The 9,247-nt window shown below is 64.6% G+C and overlaps 1 protein-coding gene across 15 annotated transcripts in view; it reads right to left on the minus strand.

Annotated features, from left to right (window-relative positions):
* Positions 1 to 9,247, minus strand: part of LOC102891693 (tensin-3) — a 117,945-nt gene that overhangs the window by 66,962 nt on the left and 41,736 nt on the right. The window lies entirely within an intron of this gene.

Raw genomic sequence — 9,247 nt, forward strand, 5'->3', positions numbered from 1 at the left:
GGCGTCCTGACGTCTGCTAAGGCCCGCGACGAGGGGCCAGGACAGTCACGGTCCTGTAAGCGGCTGCGGTGCCTCTGCCCTGGGGCGGCAGATGGCTGCTCCGGAACTGACTGCTCAGGCTGCTTTCGTCCCAGCAGATGGCACGACAGCGGTGAGGGAGCCCGCAAGGGCCTGAGTTCACCGCGCCGTGCCCTATCCGAGCGAGGGACACCCCTGTGCCATTCCGCCCAAGCCCCCAGTGCCACGAGGAGCCCCGAGGTGAGAGCCCAGAGCCGGCCAGGCTGCTCCGCCGGTGTCGTGGCCCGACACCAGCCCCACGCGTGTAACCAGCTACATCCCCCCGTGTGTGTGTGCCAGCGTGCACGGTGACGGGCACACACGTGTGCAGGTACAGAAACAGCCGGCACGTGTCCTCGATCGGGCGTTAGGAGCCACGGCTACCTAGGAACACGGTGACGCATCCGCTTCGTCACTGGGACACCCCGCTCCTCAGAAGCCACACGGCTGTGACACAAACAGGCGATAAGCCACTACTGTCCTCTTTCTAAATGCTGCACAGAGCCACAGCCACGGGAAGCCACCACACTGACGTGCTGCACTTGGGCCTGCGTCCGATTCCTCGATAACCACTGTGCCCAGACTCCCCTTAAACCCGTGACAGACGAGGCGCGGACACGCAGTGGGGACGGGCACACAGTCCCTTCGATAAACGGTGCGCAGAAAACTGGACAGATATGTGCAAAAAAGGGAAACCGGACCACTTCCCCACACCACCTACGAGAATAAACTCAGAATGGACCAAAGACCTACGCGCGAGACCTGAACCCACAACGCTCCTGGAAGAAAAGCAGGCAGTAAACGCCAGCATCTGGATACATCTCCTCAGACAGGAAAACAAAAGAAAAACGAACAAATGGGACTACGTCAGACTAAAAAGTTTTTGCTCAGCTGAACAGGAGAAGATATTTGCCGGCGACACATCCGGACGAGGGGTTAATATCCAGAACGAGTAAAGAACTCATACAACGCAGCACCAAAAACCCAAACGGTGTCATCAAAAAATGGGCAGAAGACCTGCACAGACATTTCTCCAAAGAGGACAGACCTATGAAAAGATGCTCAACGTCACTAATCGTCAGACCACGACGAGACGTCACCTCGCACCTGTCAGAACGGCCATCATCAGGAAATCCACAAACAGCAGCGCTGGTGAAGACGTGGAGGAAAGGGAACCCCGTGTACCGCTGGCGAGATTGCAAAACGGTGTGGAAAACAGTGCGGGGGGAGCTTCCTCAAAACAGAACCTGAAAATGGAACCGCCTCATGACCCAGCACTTCCGCTTCTGCTAATCTAAAGGAAACCGAAACAGTGATTCACGAGATCCGGGCACCGCTGTGTTCACGACGGCGCCATTCACAGCAGCCGAGATGTGGCGCGACCCACGTGCCCATCAACGGCATAAAGAAGCCGGGGCTCGTACACGCAGTGGAGCATCACCCAGCCACGGACAAGGATGACATCTTGCCGCGTGCGACGACACGGACGGACCTAGAAGGTGCTATGCTGAGCGAAATGAGTCAGACGCAGAAAGACAAACGCCACGGGAGTCGTTACACGTGACATCTAAGGAACCGAATAAACGAGCCAAGAAAAGAAAACCACCTTGGGCTCCACCGGGCGCAGGAGGGACAGGCCCCAGCCGCGGTCACAGGCCACGCGACCGCGCGGCACGCTTTCTCCGTGCGTCCCTCGCCTCCCGGCTAACGAGGACGTGCCAGTGACGTGCTCTCCTTTCCACAGGCTCCTCCAGGAGACGCAGCGCCTGGGCGCCCGTGCCGTCCGCTCGGCTAGCGCCTGCGAGGTGTGCACCACCCAGACCCTCTTCTAGGCCCTTCGCTGCCACTTCCTCAGTCTGCGTGTTGGTCGCACCTCACACCCCACCTTTCAGCCATCAGCAGGAGGATCTGCGACTGGAAAAGTCGCAGGAAAGGGCTCCACAGGCGAACGGCCGAGGTGCGGGCACGGCCACCCAGCACGGCCTTCTTCCCTCCGGCGTCCCAACCGCCCTGGGTGTCACAAAGGCCATGCAAAGACCCTGCAGAGTGTAAGGTCAGAGGCACACCGCCCCTCCCCCACCTCCCCTCTCCAGCGGGACCAGTGTTTCGAACACGGGGCCCAGCACTGCCCCAGGGGCTGGGGCAGACCGGGCAGCTCTCAAGATAGCGCGAGCCAGCACCAGGCTGTTCTGGAAGCTGCCAGAAGGCTCGGCGTGCTCGGATGATGCCCGCCAAGCAGAGCAATGCCGCATGGAGGGGGGGCCCGGGGCAGGGCGGATCAGCACGGAGGCGAGTCAGGGCAGCACGTGGAGGTGCTGGAGGGGGCGCGCATGGCCCTGAGCCCCCCACCAGACACAGGCCACCTGTGCCTGAACCGGCGGTGGTTGAGTCCCCACGACCCCCTACGACACAGAGGACAGAGTGAGGGGACGGGAGCAGGACACGGGGTGTCACGTCCAGTGTGAGACATGTCTGGGACACACACCTGACGCAGGCCGGGCTGTGACACGTCCACTCCCCCAGGAGACACTGGCCGTTGCAACTGCTGGGCAACGCCCTGCTGTGCAGGACGCGCTCCGAGCCAGCAGGGCCCTGCGAGCCACTGGTGAGTCACGGAAATGAGGCTTACCCGTCACAGGACAGGCTCTCCACACTTGGGACACCCGGGAGGCAGGGCGGTTGGGAGGCTGGGGACCAGATTGGCCCCAAGTGACTCTGCCTGGCCACCCTCCCCCAGATGCCATGCACCCCTCCTCCAAGAGCTCCGTGAAGCGTGCACAGGACAGGAGACTCCCGACGGACCAGCGTCCTGTGGGTGGGGTGGCCAGCAGCATGACCTTGATTCCTACTGGGCAGCTATTTATAACTCTATCTCACTGAGTTCCTCAAGGAACGTGACACACACTTATTCTCTCGACTGGGACATGTTATTACTGCACCACACTCTGACTCACAGCCTTGTCGGGGGCAAGGCCTCCCCCCGGCACCCCATCCGCTCCCTTACCCCACACACAAGGCAGCCTCTCTCACCGTCCAGAACCGCTGACTTCGTGGCTGGCTCCCCCGCACCGAGACTTCTCAGAAAAATGAGTGTAAAAGAGAAACAAGACAGACGGCCTTGGGAATGGAGACAGCTGCAGACAGACGCGCCGGGTGGTGGCCACACACGGAGCAGCGAGGCTGACAGCACGGCGATCGGTTCCCCGCCTCGTGCGTCCCTACTCGGCCCACGCGCGTCCTGGGGCCTCGCGAAACGTCGGCGGACCGGCGAGAAGCACCCAGAGCTCCTGCCTCTGAGAAACCCTCGTCTGCGTCCCACGCAGCGCAGTATTTTTCAGCCATAAAAAGAGACGGCTGTCCGGCCACGAACAGCCCCGGAGAACCTCAGATGCGCACGGCCGAGTGAGGGGAGCCCATCTGAGGGGGCTGCGCACTATGTGCTTCCGGCCACGAGACGTTCCGGGGAAGGGACAACTGTGGACAGTGAAAGGGCGGTGGCTGTCAGGAGACTGGGAGGCGGGAGGGACGGCCGAGGGACGGGGACTTCCAGGCGGTGGACATGCTCTGTGTGACGCCACCATGACAGGCACGTGTCGGGACACCTCTGTTCAGGGCCGCGGGGCGGCAGTCGTGGGAACCGGTTAGCAACAGTGTGTCGGTTTCGGCTCGTGCAGAGTAACAAACGCAGACGCTCAGGAGGGGAGCTGAGGACTCTACGTGCGACCTGCTAGGTTTTCTGTAAACCTAAAACCACCCTGAAAACAAGGCCTATCGAGTGTCGCCGAGTCCGCTGTCTGGAGCGCACGTCCGCTGAGAGAGCGGGCAAAGCCTGAGGCGGGAACGGGACCTGGGCTCGCAAGGACAGCCGCGAGGTCTGCAGAAGAGGCCATGCGTGTCCCACGCCCCCCACGTCCCACTGCGGCCAGACTGGCTGAAATGACAGCGCCCGCCCGGCCCGGCCCCACGGTGTCCCCAAGAATGAGTGCGCTCTGGGGGGCGCCCCGAGTATGCCAGGCTCAGCCACCACGCCAGCCCTGCCCACGGCCGACATCACCGACAGCCCTGCCACCTGCCCAAACCCACAGTGTCCACACGTGTCCCCGAGCGCCCTCTCTGGCCAGGCGCCCTGTCCCTCAGGGTGACGCAGTGAACAAAGTGGACAGGTCCTCAGGGAGAAGACGTTCGCTGGCACGAACCGCAGGGGCCATGCAGTGTGTCAGACAGCGAGCGGAGCCTGGGGAGCTCGAGGTCCCCAGCTCCGCACCTCCGGGGCGTCCACACGCCTGCCAGCTAAGAGCAAGAGCCCTTGTCACCACAGCAAGAGACGACGCAGACGCTGACGCCCGAGGAGAGACCTGGACTCAGAACGGACCTGCAGAGACCAGACCGCACGAAACCAGTCGCCCAGGCAAGAGGGGACGGTGGCGGGGACGGGCCACCTGCTGGCCGTGAGCGAACCGGCATCCACGCTGGGAACCGCAAACACCTGATTCACAGAGGCCGTCCTGTCCCAAGCACACACGCCGGGCGCGTTCCTGCCACGTGGCTCAGACCAGGGCCCTGGCCGGCGGCCCCGTGAAAACAGGCCAGATTGTCATGTCTGTCCTCGCTCTCTGAAGGAAAACAGGGCAGGCAGCTGGCCAGGAGCACGGGGGGACAGTCAAGACACATGTGTGTTCTCAGAGGCCACCCACTGGGCCACACGCCAGGCCCCCGGCTGCAGGTCCTGGATGCTCAGTGTCCCTCCAGCCTGCCAGAGGCAGCGGGGTGGCGTCGCTCCCCACCGGCTGGCGCCTGCCCTGCACGGGGCACCAGATAACGGCCAAGGGTGGCCCCGGGGGTCAGGCCAAGGCAGCAGCGGGGTGTGCTCACCTGCTGCGGCGCCTCCGGCCGGCCGCTGACCACAGTCTCACGGCACCATCCACGTCCCTGGCTGTCTTCCTTTGATGAGCGAGCTTACGGTGGGCTGGGCCATGTCCGGGCTGGCTCAGCCCTGCTGCGGCCAGGAGGAGCGATGCCTCAGCACTCAGGCGCTGTGGCTGCCTCCCAGCCCCCGATGGACCCGAAGCCACCGACTGGGCGGCCGCCACGAGCCCGGGGATGGCGGAGGGTCCCGATGCTGCTAGGCGCCTTGCTGCTGTCCCCCACGCGCTGCTGTGGGGCCCTCACCGCTGGGGACCGGGCGCGGCAGAGGGTGGGGGTGGGCACTGGCCGAGCACCTCCCCGCCCTGGGAGCTGGCTGCGCACACCTCAGAGAGCCCAGGATGGGGCCCTGCCTCCACTGGACCCTCACAGGAGGTCACATCTGGGCGCTGGGCCTGCGGGTCCTCCTCCCCGGCCCTCACCGCGACCCCGGGAGCCAGCCGTGCCACAGGCGCTGAGCCCACAGAGGCCTGGCCAGCAGATGCAGGGAGGAGACGCCGCAGGTCCAAACTCCACGTGCCAGCCGGGGAGCAACGCCCTCTCGGCAGACGGGGCGGGGCGAGGACACAACAAGACGGGGCGGGGGGCAGCACCCACTATTGACTAGGAACGTGCCCAGGGACCAGGCGTCTGGGCCCAGAACCGCTTTATGGCCTTTGGCGGCTCCACATGGGGCCGTCACCGTTACCAGGGACAATGGCAAACAAATAGGCCGCACCCAGCCACACCTGCCGACGTGGCACCTGCAGCCACTGGCGTCAACAGTCTGTCCCCAGCGGTAGGTGCAGGAGAGAAGGGGCTTGCACGCACAGCGACTGTGCCCCAGGGCGGAGTGTGTTGGTGAGTGCATGTGCATCCACGAGACTGTGTGTGTCTGAGTCTGTGTGTGAGCGAGCAGTGTGCGTGTGTGTCCACGAGACTATGAGTCTGTGTGAATCTGTGTGTGAGCAAGCAGCGTGTGTGGGGGTGAGTGCATCTCTATGTGACTAAGGGCATGTGCCCTGCACTTCACTCCCAGGGGACACCCCAGAGCCACGCCTGGTTCTGAGGCTCCGCCCCCAGGAGCCTCAGCCACCGGCTCCTCCTCCATCTGCGGAGAGGTCACAGCGGAGTCCTACACGTGCATCAAAGGCTGCTTCCTTTTCACGAGTGCAGCCACCCCTCATCCACAGGGCTGCGCTGCCCAAGGCCCGGGTCCTACCCAGCCCTGTCATGCTGTCTCTCCCAAGGTCTCACGCACCTTCTCAGTCAGCGGCCGCGGTGCCCGGCCCCTCGGGGGCGCTTCCGAACCGCCAGCATCCCTGCTCCTGTGCTCGGGGCCATTATGAAGTGAAATAAGGGGGGCTGAATAGAAGCTCCGTGACACCGCCACAGGCGGCCTGATCACCGCGACGGCCACCAGGTGACCGCCAGGCCGGGAGCGTGCTCAGGGTGAGACGCTGGACAGACGGATGAGTCACGTCCCAAGGGAAACGGAGCAGGACAGCACGAGACGTCAGACGCTCGGAATGGCGCACACGCAAAACCGTGAAGTGCTTTTCTGGACTTTTCCGCCTAACGTTTCGGACCCGGGCGACTGGACCGCAGAAACGACCCCGGGGACAGGTGGGGGCTACCGTTCCACCAAGCGGCAGACCCGGCCTTCCTCCGCGGCAGTCACTGCTTACCAAATCTCACCTTGGACATCGCCGTGCAGAGTGACACTCCTGCACCGGCTTCTCTAAAAGCGCGTGTGCCGACCTGCATGTGACAGTGTGGGGTCGCGTGGACCAGCACCACCGATTCCCCCACAACGTGCGATGGAAACGTGGCTGGACCCTCACGCCCGTTCCCGCCGGTTCCTACTGGTTTCCAGGCAGCTCTGCCCACACGCCCCGCCTCCCAGGCAGGTCCGCCCACAGGACCCGCCTCCCAGGAAGCTCCGCCCACAGGCCCCGCCTCCCAGGAAGCTCCGCCCACAGGCCCTGCCTCCCAGGAAGCTCCGCCCACAGGCCCTGCCTCCCAGGAAGCTCCGCCCACAGGTCCTGTCCTGCCTCCCAGCCCTGCACACGGGGTCCTGAGGGTTGGCCGGGGCCAGGGCACCCGCCGACAGGAACTAGGAGCTGGGACAACCGACCACCCACACGTCCAACAACCCGCCCACCCACACAGACGGCAAAACCGGCACAAACGGGGCAACCAAGACTGGCCCCTCCTGTCCCCATCACGCCAGCAGCGCAGGCCGCCTTGTCCCCTCACGCCCTGACCAGAGACGACACTGGCCTGACACGTCCGCGGGCCAGGGAGGCCGCGCACGCTACGGGGTGACACCCCGCACGCGGCTGCCTCCTGGGAAGGAGGGCGGGGCCTCCCGGACTAGCGGAAGCTCGGGTGTCACCTCGTCTTTCGCCACGTTACAGCCTTCTCTCGGCGTGGTCTGTTACGGATCAAACGCCAGGATGTTTTCCCCCACCCCTTACAGGAAACGGAGAAGAGACACACGATCGATTACTTCCGTTACCGTTATTACCGCTTATCACGACCGGGGGCAGAATGAACTCTGGGAGGAGCAGAAACCAACGCTCCAACTCCCCCGTCAGCTCGGCCGTCACATGACTCCGCAGATGGCGCCCCAAACGGCCTCTGTCCGTCCATGGTCCCAAAGCCCGCGGTGGCGTCCCCCTCCCCGGGGTCTCAGCCTGACAGCCTGCGGGCGGCCCCGCCCCCACCCGACCGGACGCGGTCCCGAGTCCCCTCCGCTGCGCTGTCCGAGGGCCTCCCAGCACCCAGTCGACTCCCCGCCAATGCTTTTTAAGGTAAAGAAGTCTCTAGAAGGACCACAGGTTTTAGACGAAGACTCTGGAACCGGAACTTCTGATTTTACAGCGTGCTTAGCCACTCAGACCCTCCCCCCACTCCCCACCACACGAGAAGCAGTGGTCTGAGCCACTGCTGTGAAGTAGCGGGCAGGGCTGGGTGCTCCCGGGCAGCAGGGTGCCTGTGGCTCCGGAAAGTTCCAGGGGGGCTGGGAGTGAACGGGGCAGACGCATGCGGCGCACGAGGAGGTCAGAGTCCGGTATCCGGACACAGATGGACCGTGCGGAGGGGGAAAGCGGCCCTGGCACTGTCTGTGCTTGGAGGAGAGGGGCCCCGTGCCCCCCTCCCCAGCCCCATGCCGGCCAGGTCACCAGAGGCAAGGCGCACGGGTGACGCCGAGGTTGGTCTCACACACACTCTGCGGACTCGCACGGGCAGTTGACGGTGTCGTCCTGCTGCTGAAAACGCCGCGGGGAGAGTGATGCGGGGCTCGTGGGACGCAGCGCGCCGTCCACCAGCCGCCGCCTGATGGAACCGGGGCCTGATCTAAACGTCGTCCTGCGTGGCCACTGCAGGCATCTCTGAGCGAGAGGAGGAAGACGCCCACGCGGACCCCAGGGGGGGGAGTGTCCCAGAGCACACGCCAGCCTTCACCATGATATGGCACGGCCTGACCTCAGGGCTGGCCCTCTGACCCAGGCGCACGGCCGCCCACACGCACGTGCCCTGGGTGCCGCCATAGGCCCTTGGATGTCCGCAGATGTGTGGGAGCAGGTCCGAGGCCCCTGCCCTGTGGACCAGGCCCACAGAGGACCCTCGAGCCCACCAGCCTGTCCTCCGTGACGGGGGAGGGGGCGGTGACGTCAGCGTGGGGCCTGCACGTGGGCTGGGGAGACCATGGCGAGAATGGGCGATCCCACATGACCCAGAACCTCCTCTCCCGGCCAGAGCTGGCGTGCGCCACCAAACCCACCAGGAAACCCTGACACCTGCCGCCACAGACACGCCGCTGGGCACCAGCAGGGAGGACAGGCCTGTGAGGGCTGGCTGGTGACATTGGGGAGACGCAGCCACGGGCCGGGACGGCGAGCAGGGACCCCGCAGGAGCAAGGGGCCCGGCTGCTACATTGCAGAGGAAGCAGGGCCGGATGCAGCCCAGTCTGTCTGTCCTATCTCCCCGGGGCGCACGGCGAAGGGCTGCCCTGCTGGCCACCCGCGTACACATGGCCCTCGTGCCGGCCGTTGGCACCCAGCAGGGTCCCAGAAGGAGCCGGAGGCAGCATGAGCAGCGTGCCAACCGTGGTGGCGTTCAGTGACGTTCAAGGATGTGCCCTTCTGGTGGCTCCTTCCTGCCGGCCGCCTTCAAGTTCAGAAACGCACCGAGACCCCGCTGTCGGTGCCCCAGTTGGGGCTTCAATTATTTTGGTTTAAAAACGTGAATTCCTGTGTAACGGAAACGGCAGGGCCAACA

The sequence above is a fragment of the Pteropus alecto genome, unplaced genomic scaffold (genome assembly GCF_000325575.1).
Source record: "Pteropus alecto unplaced genomic scaffold, ASM32557v1 scaffold214, whole genome shotgun sequence".
In the NCBI taxonomy this organism is placed as follows: Eukaryota; Metazoa; Chordata; class Mammalia; order Chiroptera; family Pteropodidae; genus Pteropus; species Pteropus alecto.